At 46.6% G+C, this 26,815-nt stretch overlaps 1 protein-coding gene across 2 annotated transcripts in view; it reads left to right on the forward strand.

The window, feature by feature from the left end:
- Positions 1 to 26,815, forward strand: part of ZBTB20 (zinc finger and BTB domain containing 20) — a 1,237,294-nt gene that overhangs the window by 75 nt on the left and 1,210,404 nt on the right. For both annotated transcript variants that reach the window (XM_040339120.1, XM_040339122.1), the window contains exon 1: positions 1 to 10. This exon is cut by the window's left edge and continues 75 nt beyond it. The gene's annotated coding sequence lies outside the window, so the exon portion shown is untranslated. The remainder of the gene's footprint in view (positions 11 to 26,815) is intronic.

Raw genomic sequence — 26,815 nt, forward strand, 5'->3', positions numbered from 1 at the left:
CGGAGAGAAGGTAATTCCCGAGGACGGAGCCGGGGAGAGCGGAGGGAGGGCGGGGCGGCGTGTGAGGGAGAGGAGTCAGGGGGAGACGGCTGGGACCTCCTCCTTCTTCTACGTATCATCCCCCTTCTCCTATCTCCTCCCCCGTGTCCCCGCATGACTCCCCTCACTACACTGACACTGACTGAGATAGAATACCACCGAGAGAGTGAAGGAGAGAGAGAGAGTGTTCTCACTGAGGGAGAGAGTGTCCCCCGAGAGAGAATACCACCGAGACAGTGTCCTTACTGACATAGAGTGTCCCTGAGAGAGTTCATTCACCATAGATAGAGAGTGTCCCCTGTGAGGGAATACCACAGAGAGTGTCCTCACTGAGGGAGAGAGTGTCCCCCTGAGAGAGAATACCACAGAGAGTGTCCTCACTGAGAGAGAATACCACAGAGAGTGTCCTCACTGAGGGAGAGAGTGTCCCCTGAGAGAGAATACCACAGAGCATGTCCTCACTGAGGGAGAGAGTGTCCCCCTGAGAGAGAATACCACAGAGAGTGTCCTCACTGAGAGAGAATACCACAGAGAGTGTATTCACTGAGGGAGAGAGTGTCCCCTGAGAGAGAATACCACAGAGCATGTCCTCAATGAGGGAGAGAGTGTCCCCCTGAGAGAGAATACCACAAATAGTGTCCCCCTGAGAGAGAATACCACAGAGAGTGTCCCCCTGAGAGAGAATACCACAGAGAGTGTCCCCCTGAGAGAGAATACCACAGAGACAGTGTCCTTACTGACAGAGAGTTCCTTCACCATAGATAGAGAGTGTCCCCTGTGAGAATACCACAGAGAGTGTCCTCACTGAGGGAGAGAGTGTCCCCCGAGAGAGAATACCACCGAGACAGTGTCCTTACTGACAGAGTGTGTCCCTGAGAGAGTTCCTTCACCATAGATAGTGTCCCCTGAGAGAGAGAATACCACAGAGAGTGTCCCCCTGAGAGAGAATACCACAGAGAGTGTCCCCCTGAGAGAGAATACCACAAATAGTGTCCCCCTGAGAGAGAATACCACAGAGAGTGTCCCCCTGAGAGAGAATACCACAGAGAGTGTCCCCCTGAGAGAGAATACCACAGAGACAGTGTCCTTACTGACAGAGAGTTCCTTCACCATAGATAGAGAGTGTCCCCTGTGAGAGAATACCACAGAGAGTGTCCTCACTGAGGGAGAGAGTGTCCCCCGAGAGAGAATACCACCGAGACAGTGTCCTTACTGACAGAGTGTGTCCCTGAGAGAGTTCCTTCACCATAGATAGTGTCCCCTGAGAGAGAGAATACCACAGAGAGTGTCCTCACTGAGGGAGAGAGTGTCCCCCTGAGAGAGAATACCACAGAGAGTGTCCTCACTGAGGGAGAGAGTGTCCCCCTGAGAGAGAATACCACAGAGAGTGTCCTCACTGAGGGAGAGAGTGTCCCCCTGAGAGAGAATACCACAGAGAGTGTCCTCGCTGAGGGAGAGAGTGTCCCCCTGAGAGAGAATACCACAGAGAGTGTCCCCTGAGAGAGAATACCACAGAGACAGTGTCCTTACTGACAGAGAGTGTCCCTGAGAGAGTTCCTTCACCATAGATAGTGTCCCCTGAGAGAGAATACCACAGAGAGTGTCCTTACTGAGGGAGAGAGTGTCCCCCTGAGAGAGAATACAAGGGAGAGTGTCCCCCTGAGAGAGAATACCACAGAGAGTGTCCATACTGAGGGAGAGAGTGTCCCCCTGAGAGAGAATACCGGAGAGAGTGTCCCCTGTGAGAGAATACCACAGAGTGTCCTCACTGAGGGAGAGAGTGTCCCCTGTGAGAGAATACCACAGAGTGTCCTCACTGAGGGAGAGAGTGTCCCCTGTGAGAGAATACCACAGAGAGTGTCCTCACTGAGGGAGAGAGTGTCCCCCTGAGAGAGAATACCACAGAGAGTGTCCTCACTGAGAGAGAATACCACAGAGAGTGTATTCACTGAGGGAGAGAGTGTCCCCTGAGAGAGAATACCACAGAGCATGTCCTCAATGAGGGAGAGAGTGTCCCCCTGAGAGAGAATACCACAAATAGTGTCCCCCTGAGAGAGAATACCACAGAGAGTGTCCCCCTGAGAGAGAATACCACAGAGACAGTGTCCTTACTGACAGAGAGTTCCTTCACCATAGATAGAGAGTGTCCCCTGTGAGAGAATACCACAGAGAGTGTCCTCACTGAGGGAGAGAGTGTCCCCTGAGAGAGAATACCACCGAGACAGTGTCCTTACTGACAGAGTGTGTCCCTGAGAGAGTTCCTTCACCATAGATAGAGAGTGTCCCCTGTGAGGGAATACCACAGAGAGTGTCCTCACTGAGGGAGAGAGTGTCCCCTGAGAGAGAATACAAGGGAGAGTGTCCCCCTGAGAGAGAATACCACAGAGAGTGTCCTCACTGAGGGAGAGAGTGTCCCCCGAGAGAGAATACCACCGAGACAGTGTCCTTACTGACATAGAGTGTCCCTAAGAGAGTTCCTTCACCATAGATAGTGTCCCCTGAGAGAGAGAATACCACAGAGAGTGTCCCCCTGAGAGAGAATACCACAGAGAGTGTCCTCACTGAGGGAGAGAGTGTCCCCCTGAGAGAGAATACCACAGAGAGTGTCCTCACTGAGGGAGAGAGTGTCCCCCTGAGAGAGAATACCACAGAGAGTGTCCTCGCTGAGGGAGAGAGTGTCCCCCTGAGAGAGAATACCACAGAGAGTGTCCCCTGAGAGAGAATACCACAGAGACAGTGTCCTTACTGACAGAGAGTGTCCCTGAGAGAGTTCCTTCACCATAGATAGTGTCCCCTGAGAGAGAATACCACAGAGAGTGTCCTTACTGAGGGAGAGAGTGTCCCCCTGAGAGAGAATACAAGGGAGAGTGTCCCCCTGAGAGAGAATACCACAGAGAGTGTCCATACTGAGGGAGAGAGTGTCCCCCTGAGAGAGAATACCGGAGAGAGTGTCCCCTGTGAGAGAATACCACAGAGTGTCCTCACTGAGGGAGAGAGTGTCCCCTGTGAGAGAATACCACAGAGTGTCCTCACTGAGGGAGAGAGTGTCCCCTGTGAGAGAATACCACAGAGAGTGTCCTCACTGAGGGAGAGAGTGTCCCCCTGAGAGAGAATACCACAGAGAGTGTCCTCACTGAGGGAGAGAGTGTCCCCCGAGAGAGAATACCACCGAGACAGTGTCCTTACTGACATAGAGTGTCCCTGAGAGAGTTCCTTCACCATAGATAGTGTCCCCTGTGAGAGAGAATACCACAGAGAGTGTCCCCCTGAGAGAGAATACCACAGAGAGTGTCCTCACTGAGGGAGAGAGTGTCCCCCTGAGAGAGAATACCACAGAGAGTGTCCCCCTGAGAGAGAATACCACAGAGAGTGTCCCCCTGAGAGAGAATACCACAGAGAGTGTCCTCACTGAGGGAGAGAGTGTCCCCCTGAGAGAGAATACCACAGAGAGTGTCCTCACTGAGGGAGAGAGTGTCCCCCTGAGAGAGAATACCACAGAGAGTGTCCCCTGAGAGAGAATACCACAGAGACAGTGTCCTTACTGACAGAGAGTGTCCCTGAGAGAGTTCCTTCACCATAGATAGTGTCCCCTGAGAGAGAATACCACAGAGAGTGTCCTCACTGAGGGAGAGAGTGTCCCCCTGAGAGAGAATACCGGAGAGAGTGTCCCCCTGAGAGAGAATACCGGAGAGAGTGTCCCCTGTGAGAGAATACCACAGAGTGTCCTCACTGAGGGAGAGAGTGTCCCCTGTGAGAGAATATCAGAGATTGTCCCCTGAGAGAGAATACCACAAATGGTGTCCTCACTGAGGGAGAGAGTGTCCCCCTGAGAGAGAATACCACAGAAAGTGTCCTCACTGAGGGAGAGAGTGTCCCCCTGAGAGAGAATACCGGAGAGAGTGTCCCCCTGAGAGAGAATACCGGAGAGAGTGTCCCCTGTGAGAGAATACCACAGAGTGTCCTCACTGAGGGAGAGAGTGTCCCCCTGAGAGAGAATACCACAGAGAGTGTCCTCACTGAGGGAGAGAGTGTCCCCCTGAGAGAAAATACCAGGGAGAGTGTCCTCCTGAGAGAGAATACCACAAATGGTGTCCTCACTGAGGGAGAGAGTGTCCCCCTGAGAGAGAATACCACAGAAAGTGTCCTCACTGAGGGAGAATACCACAGAGAGTGTGTCCCCCTGAGAGAGAATACCACAGAGAGTGTCCCCCTGAGAGAGAATACCACAGAGAGTGTCCTCACTGAGGGAGAGTGTCCCCTGAGAGAGAATACCACAGAGAGTGTCCCCCTGAGAGAGAATACCACAGAGAGTGTCCTCACTGAGGGAGAGTGTCCCCTGAGAGAGAATACCACAGAGAGTGTCCTCCTGAGAGAGAATACCACAGAGAGTGTCCTCACTGAGGGAGAGTGTCCCCTGAGAGAGAATACCACAGAGAGTGTCCCCCTGAGAGAGAATACCACAGAGAGTGTCCCCCTGAGAGAGAATACCACAGAGAGTGTCCTCACTGAGGGAGAGTGTCCCCTGAGAGAGAATACCACAGAGAGTGTCCTCCTGAGACAAAAAAAATACCAGGGAGAGTGTCCCCCTGAGGGAGAATACCAGGGAGAGTGTCCCCCTGAGGGAGAATACCAGGGAGAGTGTCCCCCTGAGGGAGAATACCAGGGAGAGTGTCCCCCTGAGGGAGAATACCAGGGAGAGTGTCCCCCTGAGGGAGAATACCAGGGAGAGTGTCCTCCTGAGAGAGAATACAAGGGAGAGTGTCCCCCTGAGAGAGAATACCACAGAGAGTGTCCTCACTGAGGGAGAGAGTTGCCCCCTGAGAGAGAATACCATGAGAGAGTACCACAAGTGTCCCTTTTTCTGAGAGAGAATACCACAGAGAGTGTCCTCACTGAGAGTTTTCTCACCATAGAGAGAGAGAGAATACCACAGAGGGTCCTTACACTGAGGGAGAGAGTGTCCCCTGAGAGAGTCCCCTCACTGACTGACACCACAGAGAGAGAGAGTATCCTCTGAGAGGGTTCCTTCACCATAGAGAGAGTGTCCCCTGAGAGAGTCCCTTCACCATAGAGAGAGTGTCCACTGAGAGAGAATATCACTGAGGGAGAGAGAGTACCACGAGTGTCCCCTCACTGAGAGAGTCCCCTCACTGACTGACACCACAGAGAGAGAGAGAGAGTATCCCCTAAGAGAGTTTCTTCACCATAGAGAGAGTGCGTTCCCTGAGAGAGTCCCCTCACTGAGAGAGAGTGTCCACTGAGAGAGTTCCTTCACCATAGAGAGAGAATGTCCCCTCACTGACTGACTGAGAGAATATGCCATCGTATAATCACCCCCCCACCACTGAGTGTCCCCTCACATACCGACACCAATGAGTCTTCCTCACATGCTTAAACATGCCTCTCTTAATGGCACCCCCCACAGAATGCCCCCCCCCCTCACATAATCACACCCCCAAACGGAGTGTCCCCCCTTACATAATGGCACCCCCTCACATGGGAGTACTACCCTGTATTTACAACATACTACTACTAGTGATCATCATGTCAGGTGGCACTATGCTTCACTCATGGGAATACTATATATAAGAAATGATAATATCCTTGTATTTGTGTCTATTACAGTCACCCATAGTACTGAGAATACTTCTAATAATCCTATGTGGGTCTGTTATATTACATCCATGACTAGTTATTGGTCCATTTCCCTGAGTTCATACACTGCTATTATTACCGTTACTACTAGTAATACTAATTATACCAATCTCTATAACACTGCTGTCTTCTCCTCTATTACTACTAATCATAATAAAAAAATACAATCTCTATAATGTTTTAATTATTATAATTGAATGATATCTGGCGTTGGTACAACGGCACCCACAACAATAGAATTCTTCTTGTTCCTGCAGCCATTAATAACGATATATTTGGTTTATTACACTGCGATTATTACTATAAATAGTAATTACACCTGGGACTGTTACATCGCATCCTTGCTTGTGGATTTATTATTATTACCGCTGGGAATATGGGAAAAAAAATAGAATACCACCTTCGTGGCAGCGGGATTATCATGAATGGAACCCCCTAATAATAAGCATTTGTGGGTCTGTCACAGTCTATTATTATTACTAATAAGTGTATGGAGGGGGGGGGGGGGGTTCTATTACTCCACACACATAGCACAGAGATTATTATTACTGCAGCTACTAATAATTGTGTGTGGGACGGTTACACTGCATGCACTGTATAGCACTAGTAGTATTGCTGTGACAGATAATAATTACATTTGTGACTCTACACTCTGTTCATTCTGGGTTGCTGTTACCACCATTAGTAGTGTGTGTGTGTGTGTGTGTGGCTTTTACATTTTATCCATAGCATGGGGGTGACTATCGATGTACAGCAGAGCTCATTTCATAGACAAAAATATTTTCTAGTGTTGCACGGAAATGAAAACTCTGGTACCGAAAATTCAGTATGTACTTGGCCAAAAACGGAAATTGACAGTTTAAATAATAATATAAATAAATAAAAAAAAAAAAAAAAAAAAAAAAAAATATATATATATATTATATATAATTTTATAATAATAATTATTATTATTTTTTTTTTAACAAGAAAAATAATAATATATATCTATCATTTATATTATATTTACCTTTTTAATTTAATATCACCAATTTAAATGAATAAGAATTCATTTCGCCCATTATCGTCAAAATCAGGGCTGTGGAGTCGGAGTCGAGGAGTCAGAGTCGGGGGAAATTTTGGGTACCCGGAGTCGGAGTCGGCAAACAATGCACCGACTCCGACTCCGACTCCTACTAAATTTAGATTGGAATTAAAAAAAAAATTCCAACAGAAGTTTTATAAAGCACTAAAAGAAGTTAAAGTATGATCGCTCATCAAAACTTACTGTTGAAGAAGCCATCCTTGTTTATCCAGAGATCGTTAGTGATGTGGCCAGAATAGTTACTGCAATGCCACCCACCCAAGTCAGTGTCGAAAGATTATTTTCAGAAGTTATTCAAAAATAATAAAGTCTGACTTAAAAGCCTCTATGAAAGAGGATCTGGCAGAGGCAATTCTCTTCCTTAGAACTCTACATTGAATTGATTTGCATTTGCTAAGCCTATAACTACATTTCAAGATTAATATAAACCATTTCTAGGTTTTACACATTTTGTTTTTGGTTCATTATAGATAAGCTTTGTTTTTGTTCTAAAACAACCAAATAATGTGGTTTGTATTTTTGAACTGGTAAAGATCCTGTTCCTGATGTTTATGCCTGCTGCTACTATCCAGCCACTTGATTGATTAATATATATATTTTTTATAAAACTTTGTTTTCATTGTGTTTGTCTTTTGCTTAAACTGTGCAATACAGTAGACTGTTGGCTTCCCAGCCAGTAGTCCTGTGGTAGGCAGGGCCATCTTTTCCATTGGGCACGCTGGGAAGTTGCCCGGGGGCCCCGCTTGCCTGGGGGGCCCCACCGGCTGCCCAGCAACCCCAGTAAAAAATTATGGAGAGTGACGGGTTAGAACTGCCCATACCCAGTTCACGGAAATCACAGAGAAGATCCGGTCCTCCACGAGTGCGGGGGGTTGCTGATGTAAGGGGGAAGTGAATGCAAAAATGTAAGGGGGCACTGATATAAAGGTTCCCCCTCCTATATTAGTGACCCCCCTTACCTTAGTGTATTTAATCTAAGGAAGGTGGTCTCTGGTCACCTGAGTACCCCCCACATCAGAGTCTGCAGGATTCCCCCTTACAATGCAAGGGGGAACTCAGTCTGCGGACCCTGATGTAAGTGGGAAAGAGAAAGCAGTGGACTCTGATATAAGGTTGTCTCTGGTCACCAGAGCCCCCCTCCACATCGGAGTTCCCCCCTTAGATCATGATCTGCAGCGTTCCCCTTTACATAAGAGTTCCCTTTCACTGTAAGGGGGAATCCTGCAGACTCTGATGTAAGAGGAAACTCTGTGCTGGCTGGGTTATAGTAACCTGACCTTCATGTCAATGAAGACATTTTTTTTTTTTTTACTTTTGTTTAACTTAAACACATTTCTAATAGCACTAGCTATATGTTTATAGTTTAAATACTGACATTTGCATTGTTGGGCACTGAAAACTGTAATTTTAGGTACTTTTTTTGCAGTGGCAGTAAATGTGGTTCTGCCAGTAAATTTTATGATTTTTGTCAGTAATTCTCGTGCGTAATTGTGTAGACAGGGCCCCAGTGCACTGTATTGCCCGGGGGCCTATAATGCTCTTACGATGACACTGGTGGTAGGTTGCGTTTCTTTCCCTCAAGGAATGTATAAAATACATTCGCATATTAATACAGAGGAGTCGGAGTCGAGGAGTCGGAAGTACATAAAACTGAGGAGTCGGAGTCGGAACATTTATCTACCGACTCCACAGCCCTGGTCAAAATGTCCCTATTTCCCTATTTTCGGCTGTTATCGGCACAGTGATTCTATTTTCAGCCGACATCGGCACCGATGATCCTGTTTCTGGCCGCTATTGGCCCCCGATGACACTGTTTCTGGCCATTATTGGCCCCCGATGACCCTGTTTCTGGCCGCTATTGGCCCCCGTTGACACTGTTTCTGGCCATTATTGGCCCCCGATGACCCTGTTTCTGGCCGCTATTGGCCCCCGTTGACCCTGTTTCTGGCCGCTATTGGCCCCCGTTGACACTGTTTCTGGCCGCTATTGGCCCCCGTTGACACTGTTTCTGGCCGCTGTGGGCACCGGTGGCCCTGTTTCTGGCCGCTGTGGGCACCGGTGGCCCTGTTTCTGGCCGCTGTGGGCACCGGTGGCCCTGTTTCTGGCCGCTGTGGGCACCGGTGGCCCTGTTTCTGGCCGCTGTGGGCACCGGTGGCCCTGTTTTCGGCCGCTGTGGGCACAGATGACCGAATTTTCAGCTGCTAATGGCACCAGTGGCCCTGTTTCTGGCCTCTATGGGCACAGGTGACCCTGTCTTCGCTTGCTATGGGCACAGATGACCCTGTTTTCGCCCGCTATCAGCAACCGATGACCCTGTTTTCGCTCAACCATTTTCAGTCGGGTGATAGATTGGTCATAATTTAAATTTTTTACTCCGGGTGTATATAATGGCCCGGATTCACATACATTGGCGCATATTTATGCCGGCATAGCGTATCGAATATACGCTACGCCGACGCAGCGCACAGAGGCAAGCACAGTATTCACAAAGCACTCGTGTCTCAAATCTACGCTGGGTTTCCTCAGCGTAAGCCAGCGTAGGTGGAAGTGGGCATGAGCCATGCTAATGAGGCTTGACCCCATGTAAATGAAGGACTGAGCGTCATAAAGTTACGAATAACGTATGGCGCATGCGCCATCCCGTGACCGCATCCCAGTGCGCATGCGCAGAATCACGTCGAAACAACTGCCTAAGATACGTCGAATCACTGCCTATGACGTGAACGTAACCTACGCCTAGTCATATTCACGTACTACGTAAACAACAAAAGATACGACGGCTTGTGTTCCCTGGTCCATACCTTTGCATGAGTTGCGCCTCATCTATGGGGAATAACTTTACGCCGGACGTACGACTTACACAAATCGCGTATATTTTCCCCCGGGCGCAAGTACGTTCGTGAATCGGCGTATCTCCCTCATTTGCATATGTGCATAGAAAATCAATGGGAGCGGCAAATGCACACAGCGTAAATATGCGCCCACGATACGACGGCGTAGGCAAGTTACGTCGGTCGTAGGAAGCCTATTTTTAGACGTATCTCAGATTGTGGGCACGGCGCATTGATACGACGGCGCATAGTTATACTTACGCGGCGTATCTCGAGATACGTCTGCGTAATTGCTTTGTAAAACCGGGCCAATGAGTGTGGAAATTCTAGAGAAATGTTTAAATAATACATTACAATTTAAGTAAACCCCATTAGATCTTAGTTGACTAAAATATGACTAAAACAATTCAGATGACTAAAATGCAACTAAAACTAAAATGACATTTTAGTGAAAATAAATATATAAATATAAATAAATATAGCCTGTCCGTTTTTTACACCCAACTCCTCTCTGATCCAATTCGATCCATCTGTTATTGGTGGATCGGATGTTGGCGGGTGACATCCGCTGCTCCATGGAGGAGACCTGGAGGGGTCCGATCAGGTTCACCTGAATAACTGACAGGTAGACCCTATCAATCGGCCAGTTTGAAAGAGGCCTTAGTCGTGCATACATTATATAGTGTGTCGTGAAAAAAACGATTGCATCAGAAGGCATGTCCCTGTAAAAAATAGCTTCAGGTGAAGATGGGATAACAACATGGCATAAACCACGTGTAAATGTCAACCAGGATCTCAGAAGTAGGGCTACATAAGTATGATGTAAAAGTGGTGCAAGGCAAAGGTCGGCGCACAGTCTAGGGTCCAAAAAAATGCTATTTAATTCATGTTTAATATTTTAAAGCAGTCTTTCCCCCATCCATCCTTCCATGTCTTCATGGTTTGTTTTGCTGAGAAATTACTTTGAAAAACAACCCCCCCACCCCTTTTAGGATTTCTGACTATGGCAATATTGAGTATGGGCAGATGATTCATGCAGAATTTACTTCCTGGAATCCATCTCTCCTTAGCTCGAGCGTTCTTAGCTGAGACTCCTGGGATGTATGACATCATTTGCTTAGGAAATTAAACCAGAAAGTAACTGAAGAAATGTGGGGAGAGCTCTGAAAGCTGATTGGAGGGTCAAGACACCCCCACCACTTTTCACACAACACCTAGGAACGGAGAGAGAAACGCGGCGGGATACACGGCGGGAGAGAGAAACACGGGGGGGATACACACGGCGGGAGAGAGAAACACGGGGGGACACGGAGAGAGAGAAACACAGCGGGGGACATGTAGGGAGGGAGACAGACTGCAGCAAAACGGAGTAGGACACAGGACAGTCAGTGGTGATCGTGTGTGGGGGAGTTACAAGCACCGATCACCGCTGTTTTTAAAGCAGCTGAAAGCCGCGCGGGGGGAGGGGTGTAGAGTGAAGAAATTACTTTTAAATCTATACAGCAGTGATCGATGATTGTAACTTCCCCATGCACTGATCACCGCCGACAGTACAAGTATCGGGTGAAGCATCGGTCCCGATACCGATACTAGTATCGGTATCGGGACAACCCTACTTTTTATCTTTTGGTGTCAGCGAAAAATAGTCAGACGTGACTTATGCAGATAGCAGAGGAAAGAACCCACAGACAGAAATGACACTTGGTGCTCTGGATTGGGACAAGTACACACTATAGAGCAGGGATATGCAATTAGCGGACATCCATTGCAGAACTACAAGTCCCATGAGGCATATCAAGACAGCCACACGCATGACTCCCACAGGCAGAGGCATGATGGGACTTGTAGTTTTGCAACAGCTGGAGGTTCGCTAATTGCATATCCCTGCTGTAGAGGGATATGCTTTGTTCATATTTCATGTCAGACTTTAACTGCTCGTTTAGGTTCAGGGGTCATAGAAAAGAAGGATTTACTTACCTGAACCTCCTCGCTGCAAGACCGGTCCTGCACCATCTGCCCCCGTCCCCCACCCCTTGCCACCATCCAACGGTTCTGACATCATCACAACCAGTACCTTGTTTGTGAGGATGCGGAGGGACAGAAGGGGGAGCGCCATCTACTGGGGGAGTGGAGAATCATGTCAGTAAAACTGCTCTCACTCTCTACTAGACTATTCAAGTAGTTAAAGTCGTTGTAAAGCCTCAAGGTTTTTCACCTTTAATACATTTTATGCAAAAGGTGAAAAACCTTCTGTGCTGCAGCTGCCCCCCGCCCCCTCTTTTTTTTTTTCTTACCTGAGCCTGATCCGATCCAGCGATGTGCATGAGTGCAGCGACTCCAGCCGCCGCCTCTCTCCTCATTGGACAGATTGATAGCTCCCACGACTGTCAATCAAATCCTGTGACATGGGAGATGGGGGGGCGCGAGTCCCACTGCCTGTCAGTGGGCACAGCAGCGGGGCTCGGGAGCCCCACAGGGAAAGCGACTTTCCGTGGGGGCAACTGATTTAAAGAGGGGCCTGGAGCTCCACACTGGACACCCCGAGAACAAGAGAATTGCACAGAGCAGGTATGTTTTTTTATAACCACTTTAACCGTTGCAGCGCGGGCGCAGATCCCCCCCGGCTAAAAGAAAGCACTTTTACATTTGCTGGAGTTGGGTTTGAAGGGGTGTGTGTGGGCTCAATTATAAAATCCAATGTCCTCCTAAAAATAGAATGAGGTTGTGTGACGCCCGTGACCGGGGCAAGTTGTAAAAACTGCCCACACACATTGCTGTCTTCAATTCAGATTTCTTACATTTTTTTGCACAAAAGATAATTTTTGTAGCGTTCAGTCTAAACTCTGTAGATATTTCTCTTAGCAGATTATAACATGTGGCGAGCGTTCTCCTGTTACAGTTACAACCACCTGCCGGTGTGTGTGGAGAGTCTACATCACATTTTATTATTATCCCCATTATGGCTGCACAGACAGGTTACCGATGCAGAATTGTCGTACGCAACGTATATCTCCTTCTCCTGATGATGTTGTTATCCTAAACATGAGCTATATGGATGCCGGTACTAAGACCCGTCTCTGCAGTATGTATCACATTTCATGTTGTTTGTATTATTATCCTTTTCAGTTGTAGAGAGCGTTTCACTTACATGATAAACGTGTGAAACAATGATACCGTCACCTGCACCGAGCATGCAAATCATATTTATTTCAAATTATAATGATGCGAGGGTAATAATCTTTCACTGACTGACCTGTCAGTCGCTGCACCTTTATTAAATATCGCGTTTTACTGAAATATGCGTCCCCACATTTTATTAATATATATTATTATTATATATACTTCTCAAAAAATTTAAAGGAACACTTTGAAGACATATCAGATCTCAACAGGCAAAAATCTCATGATGGATATCTATACTGGTATGGACGGGGTAATTTGTTAGGAATAAAAGGATGGCACATAATTTGATGTAAATGAAAATGATCCACCAACAGAGGACTGAATTCAAAGACACCCCGAAAATCAAAGTGAACAAATTATGCAGCAAGCTCGTCTATTTTGCTGAAATTTCATTGCAACAACTCAAAATGGTCCTCTGTAGTTTGTTTGGCCCCCAAGTGATTGTAGGCATGCCTGACAACATCAGGGCATGCTCCTAATGAGACAACGGATGGTGACCTGGGGTATTTCCTAACAGATCTGGACCAGAGCATCACTGAGCTCCTGAACAGACTGAGGTGCAATTTGGCGGCACCGGATGGACCGAAACATAATGTCCCAGAGGTGTTCTTTTGGATTTAGGTCAGGTGAGAGTGGGGGCCATTCAATGGTATCAATTTCTTCATCCTCCAGAAACTGGCTGCATGCTCTCGCCACATGAGACCAGGCATTGTCGTGCACCAGGAGGAACCCAGGACCCACTGCACCAGCGTAGGGTCTGGTAATGGGTCCAAGGATTTCATCCCAATATCTAATGGCAGTCAGGGTGCCATTGTGTAGCCTGTAGAGGTCTGTGTGTCCCTCCATGGATATGCCTCCCCAGACCATCACCACCAAACCGGTCATGCTGAACGATGTTACAGGTAGCATAAAGTTCTCCGCGGCTTCTCCAGACCCTTTCACGTCTGTCACATATGCTCAGGGTAAACCTGCTCTCATCTGTGAAAAGCTTAGGGCACCAGCAGCCGACCTGCCAATTCTGGTGTTCAATGATAAATGCTAATCAAGCTCCACAGTGTCCGGCAGTGAGCACAGAGCACACTAGAGGACGTCGGGCCCTCAGGCCATCCCCATGAAGTCTGTTTCTGATTGTTTGGTCGGAGACATTCAAACCAGTGGCCTGCTGGAGGTCATTTTGTAGGGCTCTGGCAGTGATCATCCTGTTCCTCCTTGCACAAAGGAGCACATACCGGTCTTGCTGATGGGTTAAGGACCTTCTACGGCTCTGTCCAGCTCTCCTAGAGTAACTGCCTGTCTCCTGGAATCTCCTCCATGCTCCTGAGAGTGTGCTGGGAGACACAGCAAACCTTCTGGCAAAGACACGTATTGATGTGCCATCCTGGAGGAGTTGGACTGCCTGTGCAACCTTTATAGGGTCCAAGTATCGCCTCGTGATACCAGTAGTGACACTGACCCTAGCCAAATGCAAAACTAGTGAAAAACAGTCAGAAAAGATGAGTAGGGAAAAAAAATGGCAGACACCTTCACCTGAAAAAACATTCCTGTTTTGGAGGTCTTCTCATTGTTGCCCATCTAGTACACCTGTTGTTAATAATCAGTTTCAGCTGCTTTGCTGTTAAAAAAAAATTAACAACCCCCCTCTGTATACACCCCTCCCCCTCTGCTACTTAATGGACCAGATCAATATCCCAGGAGTTCTGATTCAAAAGTGTTCCTTTTTTTTTTTTTGAGTAATATAATAAGTTTTTTATTGAATATTTCAACAAGGAATATAAATAAACAAAGCTGCAAATAAAACCATATATGGTTTCATATCAATGAAATCCCCAAAAAGACACATTGGCCCGGATTCAGAGAAATCGGCGCATCTTTAGATAGGCGTAGCGCATCTCATATGCGCTACGCCGACGTAACATTGAGAGGCAAGCTGAGTATTCACAAAGCACGCATGCTCAGAATCACGTCAAATTTTCTCCCTAAGATACGCCGGGTCCATTCATGCGACGTGAACGTAACCTACGCCCAGCCCCATTCACGTACGACTTACGTAAACAACGTAAAATACGATGCTGTTCCCGCGCCCATACCTTAACATGACTTACCCCTGCTTTATGAGGGGTAAACTTACGCCGGACGTACGCCTTACGTAAACGGCGTAGCTTACTGCGACGGGCGCAAGTACGTTCGTGAATCGGCGTATCTTGCTCATTTACATATTCAACGCGTAAATCAACGGAAGCACCCCTAGCGGCCAGCGTAAATATGCACCCAAGATACGACGGCGTAGGAGACTTCCGTTGGTCGTATCTTGCCAAAATTCAGGCGTATCTGCTTTCCTGAATAAGCGTATAGATACGACGGCGCACATTTTGACTTACGACTGGGTATCTGGAGATAAGTCGTCGTAAGTCCTTTCTGAATGCGGGCCATTATTTTTATATTCTTGTAACACAAAAAAAAAAACACAAAAAGGAGTCCTTCTTTCTCTGGCGTGCTAGGTTTCCACTATCGCGTCCTGAAAGTCACTCGATTTTGCCGCGACTTAAAGCAATACCTGTGTATTCTTGAGATCTATGGACCTCAAGTCGCATCAAAGTCAGACCAAATTAGTGCAGGGGCTAATTTGAAGTCGCACAGATATGAACGGTACTCATTGGGGTACGACTTGTCATGCAATTCGCATTAGTGGAAAGGAAGCGTAATGCTGCGTACACACGATTGGACATTCCGACATCAAAACCGTGGAGTTTTTTTCCGACGGATTGTTTGCTCAAGCTTGTCTTGCATACACACGGCCACACAAATGTTGTCGAAAATTCCAAACGTCAAGAACACAGTCACGTACAACATTACAACGAGCCGAATTTCAATGATTCCGAGCATGTGTAGGATTTTTGTGCGTCGGAATTGGCTACAGACGATCGGAATTTCTGACAAGAACTTTCGTTTTCGGGAAAATTGAGAACCAGCTCTCAAACATTTGTTGTCGGAAATTCTGACAGCAAATGTCCGATGAAGCCTACACATGCTCAGATTTTTCGACAACAAGCTCAAGTCGAACATTTGTTGTTGTAAGTTCCGACCGTGTGTACGCGGCATAAGTCCCCACATCTCTCCACTATGCTGGAAAGCAGGAGATAAAAAAAAAATCGATCTCCGGCTTCCCAGCAAAAACAAACAAACATTTGCATCTGCCGGCGCTGGAAGTGATGTCATGACGTTGCTCCCAGCCTCCGGGGGCAACAGAGATGGCCTGGGGAACCATCTGGTCCATAGTCAGCTCTATGGTAAACGCCTGGCTCAACGGCCGGTTGAAGCACCAGAGGGCAGTGGGAAGGGGGGCGTCACCTCCTACCACCTATAAAGGCAATCCAACAGCTAAACGGCTGCTAGGATGGTTTTTTACTTTGCAGAGAATCGCCTGCTGGTGCACCCATCATTGAGATATCGCCACTCCGCATATGATGACCTACGGGTGGCAAGTGATTAATTTTTTATTTTTTTCCGGCTACAGACCTATGGATTGCCCAATGTTTTCTGATACCCCCTTTACTATCCAAATCCTCATCACCAGTCTTTTTTTTATTTTATTTTTTATAGGTATGACTTCAAAAAAGATATCAATAGCTTGTTTCTTACTTTTAACATATGAATAGCTAGGGAGAGAACAGCTGAAAAGAAAGCATTCAGATTTTATCACATTTATTTATATAAAAGCGGTGAATACACAAGCTAGCTACAGCTAGGGAGATTTTGCTGTTTGTTTTTCTGCAATCAGAATATGGAATCGCAGTACAGTAACTGACCTGGGAGTGATTCCTCCCAATATTTTTATTTTTTTCAGGTTCAGTAATACAGAGAATATGGTTTTCAATTTTAATTTTTTTTCCAGAGATCCATCCAAATGACAGATCCATCCCCTGTCATTTGGTGCCCATAACCAAATGATGAGCATTGTATTATGGCACAAAACACTGGGTTAAAAGTGAAAGGAAGGCATGGGGGGGGTGGGGGATTGCAAGCTGTTACAGTGTATAGGCCAAAAAGGTCCAATCTCATATATTTCCTCCTATGGATGGATAAAATCTGATTAGAGGAGCTGCTCCTCTGGTCAGAATATAGGATACTGCAGGAAATTAAAAGGATGAGAATGGAAGGATGAGGTAAGTGAAGGAGGACTGCACTAAGGTACTAAGGTAAAGGAAGCTATTTAGGGAAAAAAATTGTAAATTGTAAATGGGTTTTCGTTAATTTGGATATTTCTGAATCAACGAATTTGTTGAAAATCGCTTAAAAACTAAACGAATTGCACATGTCTCGTTAATAAAGTCTACGCTTGGTTTTCAAGCGTTTTAGCAATAGAAATAGTGCATGTAAAGCGCCTGAAAACTGCCTCCCCATTCATTGGAATGGATGCTTTCACATCTGGACGGTGTGCTTGCGGGACGTTAGAAAAAGTCCTGCAAGCAGCATCTTTGGGGCGCTCTGTATACCACGCTCCCAAAACACCCCTAAAAATTCAGAAGCGCCGCAACACAGAGTTTTTAACCCTCTTTCTTAGGGTTAAAAGCGCTCTGCTAGTGGCCGAAAAGAGTCGCAAAAACGTCCGGCGCCTTTACTGTGAAAGCAGCCTTAAGCCTCGTACACACGACCGGTTTTCCCATCGGGAAAACTGCCATGAGAGTTTTTGGCCGGTAAAACAGGCCGTGTGTATGTTCCATCGCAGTTTTCCCAACAGGAAAACTGGCAGAAAATAAAAAAAGAACCAGCTCTCCCGTCGGTTTTTAACCCGGCAGTAACACTACGGTGGAGCATGCACACGGCCGGGATTACCGACCAAAGCTCTCATGGCAGTTTTCCTGCCGGGTAACCCGGCCGTGTGTAGGGGGAAAATGTTACCGAGCCGGTTCTCGGTTTTCCCCTTGGGTTTCCCGGTGGACTTTTTACCGCCGGGAATCCTGTACAAGGCTTCACTAATAAAACTGTCTATGCAGGTAAGGGTTGCCTGTCGATAAAAACAAACTGTGCAGTTTTGCCTCAAGTTGAAAAATGCCCTTGCTATAGCTGTAGACTATTTTACGTACCTTGTCAAGTCTGGCCGAAAAACTCCCCAGAGATGGCATCACCTCTCCATGCCTGGTTTCTAGGATGTTGCTAACACACTCCCAGGTGTTACTGCTCACCCCCCAGCATCACAGGAGCGAGCTCTCAAACAATCCACACATGTGTGGTCAACTATCTCCACCTAACTCCAAGAGTTGGGCTCAGTTTCCAACCTGTGCGTCTTGTCATGCGACTTGGGACTGAAAAGTCGTATGACAAGTCGTACCCCATGAGTACCGTTCATATCTGTGCGACTTCAAGTCGCAACGACTTCAAAGTAGTCCCTGCACTACTTTGGTCCCACTTGATTCGACTTGAGGTATGTAGACCTCAAGAATACACAGGCATTGCTTCAAGTTGCAGCAAAATCGCGCAACTTTGGGGTTGCAATAGTGGAAACAGAGCCTTACTGCAACAGTGGGAGCTACTGCAACAGTGCAAAGGGGTTCTGATCTGACGGGAGTGTCGTGGCAACGTCCTGGCATTAAAGCAGGATGTAATATACAAGTAATGTACAAGAACGCAGAAGAGTGGAAGGAGCCTGGAGGAGAAACTCATCAAAAGAAAACCACACAAACTACAAAGCCCTCACCAAGAATTACCACAAAGCGATCTTCAAAGCAAAGAGAGAACACTTCTCAAACACCATCCCAAAAGCCCTAAACCGTCCGCGGGAACTATCTAAACTAATCGCTCAGACTATGAACCCCACCTGATTAGAGCCTCCAGCAAGCGAAACTCAAGAATTCTGTAATGAACTATCTGATTTTTTTTTATTGACAAAATCGAAAATATTTGTGTAATAATTCAACAGAAAAAAACAACCAACCCCATTCAGACAAAGCAAGAAGAAGAAATCAATACAAATAGTCTCCGATTGGCGAATTTTTCGCTGGTCCCAATTACCATCGACACCACCAAAAACATCATCAGAAGCCTCCGAGACAACACATCACCAAATTATACTATTTCTACAAAAATCCTGAAAGAATGTACCGAAATCTTGGCACCCACCATAACGCACATCATAAACCAATCGTTCAAAGAAGGTATTGTTCCTCAAGCAAGGAATAATTAAACCAATCCTAAAGAAACTCAACCTTGACCCTAAAGACCCAAACCATCGCAGACCGGTAACAAGCATTAACAACATCTCCAAGATCATGGAGAAAGCAAGTAGTACAACAGCTATAACCCCATTTGGATGCCCACAAACTCCTAGATCTGCTACAATCGGGTTTCCGCCCAGGCCACAGGACAGAAAGGGCACTCGTCAAGATATGGCATGACACCCTCGAAGCAGCAGATGACAGAGAATCCAGTCTCCTAGTACTGCTGGACCTCGGTGCAGCTTTTGACACGGTAGACCACAACACCCTGCTCACTCGACTCAAAGAAGTAGCCGGAGTCTCAGACTCGGCCCTACCCTGGTTCGCATCCTCCCTAGAAAATCGATCGCATACAGTGAAACTAGGAGGCTTCAGATCAGAAAAACTGACCATTTCATGCAGAGTCCCTCAAGGATCACCCCTCTCGCCTGTACTCTTCAACATCTACCTCCGCCCACTCCTCAAAATCGTCAGCAAACAGGACCTGCGCTACCACTCTTATGCTGATGATACGCAACTTTTACTTTTGAATCACCAACAAAAAATTCCAATATCATAAACTAGAAAAATGCCTTACCCTGATCGATAATTGGATGATGGAAAGCTCCCTCAACTCAATGGATCCAAAACAGAACTTCTTATCCTTCACGCAAATTGAAAATCTAACTCTAGAACCACATGGACACCACCCACTATCCTTGGACAAACCATCACCCCAAGCAACAAAGTCAAAAGCCTCGGAGTCATCTTTGACTCAGACATGACGATGGACGCACAAATAGGATCAGTAGTCAGCGGTTCTCACCATCTTTTCCGCCTGCTGCGTAGACTAGTGGTTGGAACAATCATCAATTCCTGACTCGACTACGCAAACTCCCTCTACCTAGGACTACCCAAATACCATATTTTGCGTCTACAAGTCATCCAGAACACTGCAGCCAGACTGGTAAAAAAACGTGGGAACCAATCTCCCCGGTCTTGAGGTCCCTCCACTGGCTAGCCGTAAAGGATCGGGTCACATTCCCGACCCTCTGCCTCACTCACAAATGCTCACAAGGAAATTCTCCTCAATACTTAAGCGAGAAAATAAAACCCTACGCCACCATTCGCGTCCTCCGGTCAACCAACCAAAACCTCCTCCAAATCCTCAAATTCCGCTACAAATCTAAGGGAGAACGAAGATTTGCAGTCCAAGGACCTCGGCTCTGGAACACTACCCACGAGCATCCGCATGGAAGAAAACCATCGGGCTTTTAGGAAAAACCCACCTCTTCTGAAGGATCAGGACGACACTGGATGCAAAAAGCGCCTTGAGACGGTTTAGTTTGCATTTGTAGCGCTATACAAGTTACTCACTCACTCACTCTGACGCCATCGCTGGGAGTTTTTCAGCCAGGCTTTGGGAGGTATTTAAATGGTATAGTAAGGGTAATATTCAATTTAAAGCGGAGCTCTGCTGAAAAAAAAATATTAAAAGCCAGCAGCTACAAATACTGCAGCTGCTGACTTTTAATATTAGGACACTTACCTGTCCTGGAGTCCAGCGCGTCCGCAGCAGAGGACGAGCGATCGTTCGTAACTCTGCTAAACCCCCCCCCCCGCCATCCTCGGTGAGGGAACCAGGAAGTGAAGCGCTCCAGCTTCACTGCCCGGTTCCCTACGGCGCATGCGCGAGTCGCGCTGCGCCTGCTGACTGGCTCCCGCTGTGCTCTGGGAGCCGAGTGTTCCCAGCACACAACGGGGGGGGGGGGGGGTTTGGGAGGTGACGTCCTGCCCGCAGTCTGCCAGCTGATTGTGGCCGGAAGTGGGTGCAAATACCTGTCTTTAGACAGGTATCTGCACCCCCCTCCCCCCTGAAAGGTGTCAAATCTGACACCGGAGGGGGGGGTGGGTTCCGATTAGCGGGAGTTCCACTTTAGCTGCAGTTTGTTTATATCTACAGACATCTCTTACTTGTATAGACTTTTTTTTTTAACCCTTTAATTCTTTAGTGTTTCAATAAAAAATAAATAACGAGACAGAATGTCTGTATTGTAACATAGTTTGATGATCTGCAAGAACATCAGCAAATTAATATTGTTAGTATTGCAGTACCAATATCCGGATGTGAATATTATCATTTAAAATATTTCTTATGATATCAAGTTTGGCCCATTATATGTATATACAGATATAAAAATATTAACAGACTGTCATATGCCTTCCTATAATACTGCTAATCCCTTATCATATCTAGGCCACCAGCTGGGAATTAACTTCTGTGCCGCGTTGCTTATATGTGTATATCTATCATCCTCTGTGATTTGTATTAATACGTCTTTACATACATCGTCCTAATGGTTCCCAGCCAATGGGTAAATGTACTGCAAGGGGGAAAATCTTGGGTGTCCATGGAATACTTCCACTTTCTTCTTCTGTATGTTTATCAAAAAGGTGTTTAATGAAATTAACTCCCATAAGGAGATATGTATTTATAGATTTAAAATGTGAAGGATCTCCTTAAAAACATGTCCACATGTTGGAGATACTGGTATATACACTATGTTGTCAAAAGTATTGGGCCACCTGCCTTTTACACACGCATGAACTTTAATGGCATCCCAGTCTTAGTCCGTAGGGTTCAATATTGAGTTGGCCCCACCCTTTGCAGCTATAACAGCTTCAACTCTTCTGGGAAGGCCGTCCACAAGGTTTAGGAGTGTGTCTATGGGAATGGACAACTTCATGCTCCCAACTTTGTGGGAACAGTTTGGGGACGGCCCCTTCCTGTTCCAACATGACTGCACACCAGTGCACAAAGCAAGGCCCATAAGGACATGGATGAGCGAGTTTGGGGTGGAGGAACTTAAATGGACTGCACAGAGTCCTGACCTCAACCCGATAGAACACCTTTGGGATGAATTAGAGCAGAGACTGTGAGCCAGTGTCAGAAACCATGAATCGGACAGAGACAGAAGTACAGTTAAATCACACTTGTTTAATAATAATAATAAGGTAAACCGAGTAAGCGTAGCCAAAACATAGCCAGAGTTTAGTAACCGGATCAGGTAGTCGGCCAAGCCAATGTCAGAGAGCCAGAGGTAAACGTAGTAATCCAACAAGCAGGGTCAGGAGCCAGAAGGAACGCCAGCCGAGCAAGTCCACAACAGGAACGCAGGACAAAGTCTCTGTGATGTTGGCAAAGGCGAAGTCAGAGATGAAGTGAGCTGGAAGGCTTTAAGTAGGCAGGGCTGATGAGCAGATCATCATCAGGTGAGTCACTGTGGAGAGACAGGAGCTGGCAATTAGCCGACAGCTGAGCTGCCAGCTCAGAAGGAAGGGCTGAGCCCAGCCATGACAGCCAGGCCTTCTTGTCCAACATCATTGACTGACCTCACAAATGGGCTTCTGGAAGAATGGAAAAACATTCCCACAGACACGCCAGTCAAGTTCCTCCACCCCAAACTCGCTCATCCATGTCTTTATGGGCCTTGCTTTGTGCACTGGTGTGCAGTCATGTTGGAACAGGAAGGGGCCGTCCCCAAACTGTTCCCACAAAGTTGGGAGCATGAAATTGTCCAAAATGTCTTGGTATGCTGATGCATTAAGGGTTCCCTTCACTGGAACTAAGGGGCCCAGCCTAACCCTTGAAAAACAACCCCCACACCATAATCCCCCCTCCACCAAATGATTTGGACAAGTGAACAAAGCAAGGTCCATAATGACATGGAAGAGTGAGATTGGGGTGGAGGAACTTGACTGGCCTGCACAGAGTCCTGACCTCAACCCGATAGAACACCTTTGGGATGAATTACAGCGAGGATTGTGAGCCAGGCCTTCTTGTTCAACATCAGTGCCTGACCTCACAAATGCTCTTCTGGAAGAATGGTCAAACATTCCCATCGACACACTCCTAAACCTTGTGGACGGCCTTCTCAGAGGAGTTGAAGCGGTTATAGCTGCAAAGGGTGGGCCAACTCAATATTAAACCCTACAGACTAAGGCTGGATTCATACCTATGCATTTTTAGTGCTTTTTGCATTTTGCAGATTTGTACTACAGAACGTGTTCCATAGGAAACCATGTTAAATGGACTAGGATGCCTTTAAAGTTCATGCGCGTGTAAAGGCAGGTGTCCCAATACTTTTGACAATACAGTGTAGAAATAAAAGGGTTGAGTTGAAATAAGATGACCTGCAGAAGAAGCGAGTACTCGCCAAACAAAAGCTTTTTATAGAGGACTGCACACACTGGGAGTTGAGAAATGGTACGATATATTTTTATTTAAATATTACATTATTACACTTACATGGGTTATAAAACAAAATAAATAAATAAAATACAACTGAATTCTGTAGGAAAATTCCAGGCAAATCCGAATAACATTGAACCCTTCAACACAAAAAATATTATGTCAAGCCTTGAAAATTATGCCACATTCCAACAATACCATAACCATTAACAACCGGAATGAAGCATTCCTAGTAAAAAAAAAAAGGGGGGGGCAGGGGGGCCTTTGAAGTTTTTTTTTTTTTTACTAAGGCAAATAACTCAATTAGGTTCCATAAAAAGATATAGGGCCAGATTCTCTAAGATCCTGCGGCGGCGTCGCGTAAGCTATTTACACTACGCCACCCCAACTTACAGGAGCAAGTGCTGCATTCCCCAAACACTTGCTCCGTAGTTTGCGGTGGCGTAGTGTAAAAGGCCCGGCGTATCCCCGCGTAATTCCAAGGGGGCGGCTTATATTTAAATTAAGCGCGCCCCCGTGCCGATCGAACTGCGCATGCGCCGGGCTAAAAATAGCCCAGTGCGCATGCTCCAGTTCTCGGCGGAAAACGTCAATAACGCCGACGTGTGCGTCATTGATGTAAAGTCGTATTCAAGAACGACTTACGAAAACGACGTACCCGATGGGAAAAGACGACGCGGACCCGACGCCATACTTAACATGGCATACGTCGGACTGGCGTAAGGTTACCCCTCATATAGCAGGGGTAACCTTACGCTTACGCAAACGACGTAAGCGACGGTTACGCGACGCGATTTCGTTCGGGAATCGGCGTATCAGGCTCATTTGCATAAACAAATGAGACCTGAACGTAAACGCCACCTAGCGGCCGGCGGCGAATTACATTTAAGATCCGACAGTGTAAGTGACTTACACCTGTCGGATCTACAGCGTATCTATGCGAAAATTATTCTAGGAATCACTCGCATAGATAGGCGGGTCAAAAAACAGAGATACAACGAAGTTTCCTGAGATACTCCGTCGTAACTCTTCTGAGAATATGGCCCATAATTGTATAACACTAGGTACCGTATTTATCGGCGTATAACGCGCACTTTTTTCCCCTTAAAATCAGGGGAAAATCGTGGGTGCGATCCCCACTTTCTGAGCGCCGCCGACGACATATACCGAGTGCAGTACACTCGGCTGGGCTCGGCTCCGCGAGAGGAGCCGAGCGTGGCCAAGCCCAGCCGAGTGTACTGCACTCAGTATATGTTGGCGGCGGCGTTCAAAAACAGCGCGGGAAGAAGCGGGAAAGACACCACGAGGACACCACGAATGCCGCAGACGGACGCCGGACCGGACAAGGCCGCCGATGGACGCCGGGCAACTGTAAGTAACTTTATCTGTGAATTGTCAGTATTTCTTTTTTTCCCTAGGATTCTCCTCTAGGTTTGGGTTGCTCGCTATACGCCGGTGCGCGCTATAGGGCGATAAATACGGTATGTTAAAATTTGATCACTTGTGACTGTACAGTTAGGTCCATATATATTTGGACACACGATTTTCATACTTTTGGCTCTGTATGCCACCAGATAAAAATTTAAACGAAACAATCCAAAGGAATTCGAAGTGCAGACTTTGAGCTTTAATTCAAGTGGTTGAACATAAATATCAAGTACAGTGGAACCTCGGATTGCGAGTAACGTGGTTAACGAGCGTTTCAAAATACGAGCACTATATATTTTTTTATATCCAAACTCTTTTTGCAAGTGTTGTCTTGCAAAACGAGCAGGATTCAAGCCAAAGCGGCGTGAAGTACCACGTTTGGCCTGAGGTGGGGGGTCGCGGAAGCCGAGCGGCGCCATTCGGAGCCATTCCTTCGGCTACTGGTGACGCGATAGATGCGACCGTCGGAAGCCTGTCAATCAAGAAGGAACGCCCAGACCTGAAGACCATACCCGGAAGCGGCGGAGAAGATCGCTCTCTAAAACGGTAAGTACTGCTTCGTCTTTAAAAAAACTACCCGATTCCCCTTCACAAAATGAGCATCAATCTAATCTTAAAAGTTTATTCTTAGGGGAACCTCCACTTTAAAGTCATAGGGCGAAGTCGGAGCAGTGTGAACCTAGCCTAACCCTTGTATTTTTAGGAGAATGCCAGGGCAGACATTGTGTACACTTACACCAGTATGTTTTTTCTTTTTTAAATTTGTCCCCGTTCACTTTTGTTTTTAATTCATACAAGCCACTTCCTTCTTTTTCCTTCTCTGCCATTTTTCCTGCACTTCCAGATGAAAGAGCGCACACTACAAACATCAAGCAGTCATATGAACCCAGCCTAACACTGAGAACAAAACGATCGAACACCGCCGATCGCTCAGTTCTAAGAGCTCCATTAGCAGAGAACGGTGACTGTCAGTCACCGCTCTCTGCTCTGTCCTACCCCCATGCTAACTAAAGCACTGAGCTGTGAAGGGGCGGGAGTGGCCGGCTCAGGCTTGCAGCGGCTTGCCGTTCCAAACATGTGGGCGGATCCCGACTCCATTGTCGCGATCTTGCCCGAGCCTGGACCGGCCCTGTGACGTCAGCCGACAGCGTGGAAACTGGTCACAGGAGTGCAGAATGAACTGCACTCCTGTAATCCTGTAATCCTACAGGAGAAGTTCAGCCAAACGAGTTTTCCCAGTACCTCTCCTTTAGAGCGGAGTTCCGGCCACAATTTCACTTTTTAAATATAAATACCCCTGTAATACACAAGCTTAATGTATTCTAGTAAAGTTAGTCTGTAAACTAAGGTCCGTTTTGTTGGGTTGTTACAGCATTTAGAGACTTTATAAAATATAAATTGACTGGGGCCATCTTAAGTGTGGGCATCATGAAGCCAGACTGTATGACTTCCTGGATTTCAGCCTTGCAGATCTCGCACATGCTCAGTGCTGCACAAGCAGTGTAATAGGTTTCAGATCAGGTTTCAGCACCTGTACTGTCCAAGTCACATGATTCTTCGAGATTGGGGAGTGCACAGACTCCTGGAAAGTTACACCCACTACATTCCCAGGAGTCTGTGCGGTGTAGGTTAGGAAGCTTAAGCACCTAGGTGCAGGAAGAGGGAAGATTAACTATTCTGCCTAGCAACAACACTTTAAAGGCATCTAAAAAAAAAAAAAATGTTCTTAAAGGACTAATGACATTTTTTTAAAACTACTGATGTAATGTTATATTTATGGGTGGAACTCCACTTTAAGTAGATTTTGGACCTTTGACATGTGCTCTGCTGGTGCTTTTCTATTTCCTTGGTTTTATAGGCTTTATATAGATGTAGGATGATGCTCATCAAAGTTGTGGCTGATTTCCTGGTTGTACAGAATTTTCCTTGCCGAGAAAATTGTACGTTTCCAAATTGCGCACACAGCGATGCGAGATGATGCAAAGATGATCCTTTCTTCCAGGTACTGGAAATTCATATTGTGTGCAATCATCTAAAAAAATAAATAAACAGAAACAATATATGAAGGAAAAGGCCCCAAAATTTCCTCTTCACTGACCAATTTCCATAGCGTTGACTGTACAGTGCTTTAGTGGGATCGTTTTTTCCCGAA

This window comes from Rana temporaria, chromosome 2 (assembly GCF_905171775.1).
Source record: "Rana temporaria chromosome 2, aRanTem1.1, whole genome shotgun sequence".
NCBI lineage: Eukaryota > Metazoa > Chordata > Amphibia > Anura > Ranidae > Rana > Rana temporaria.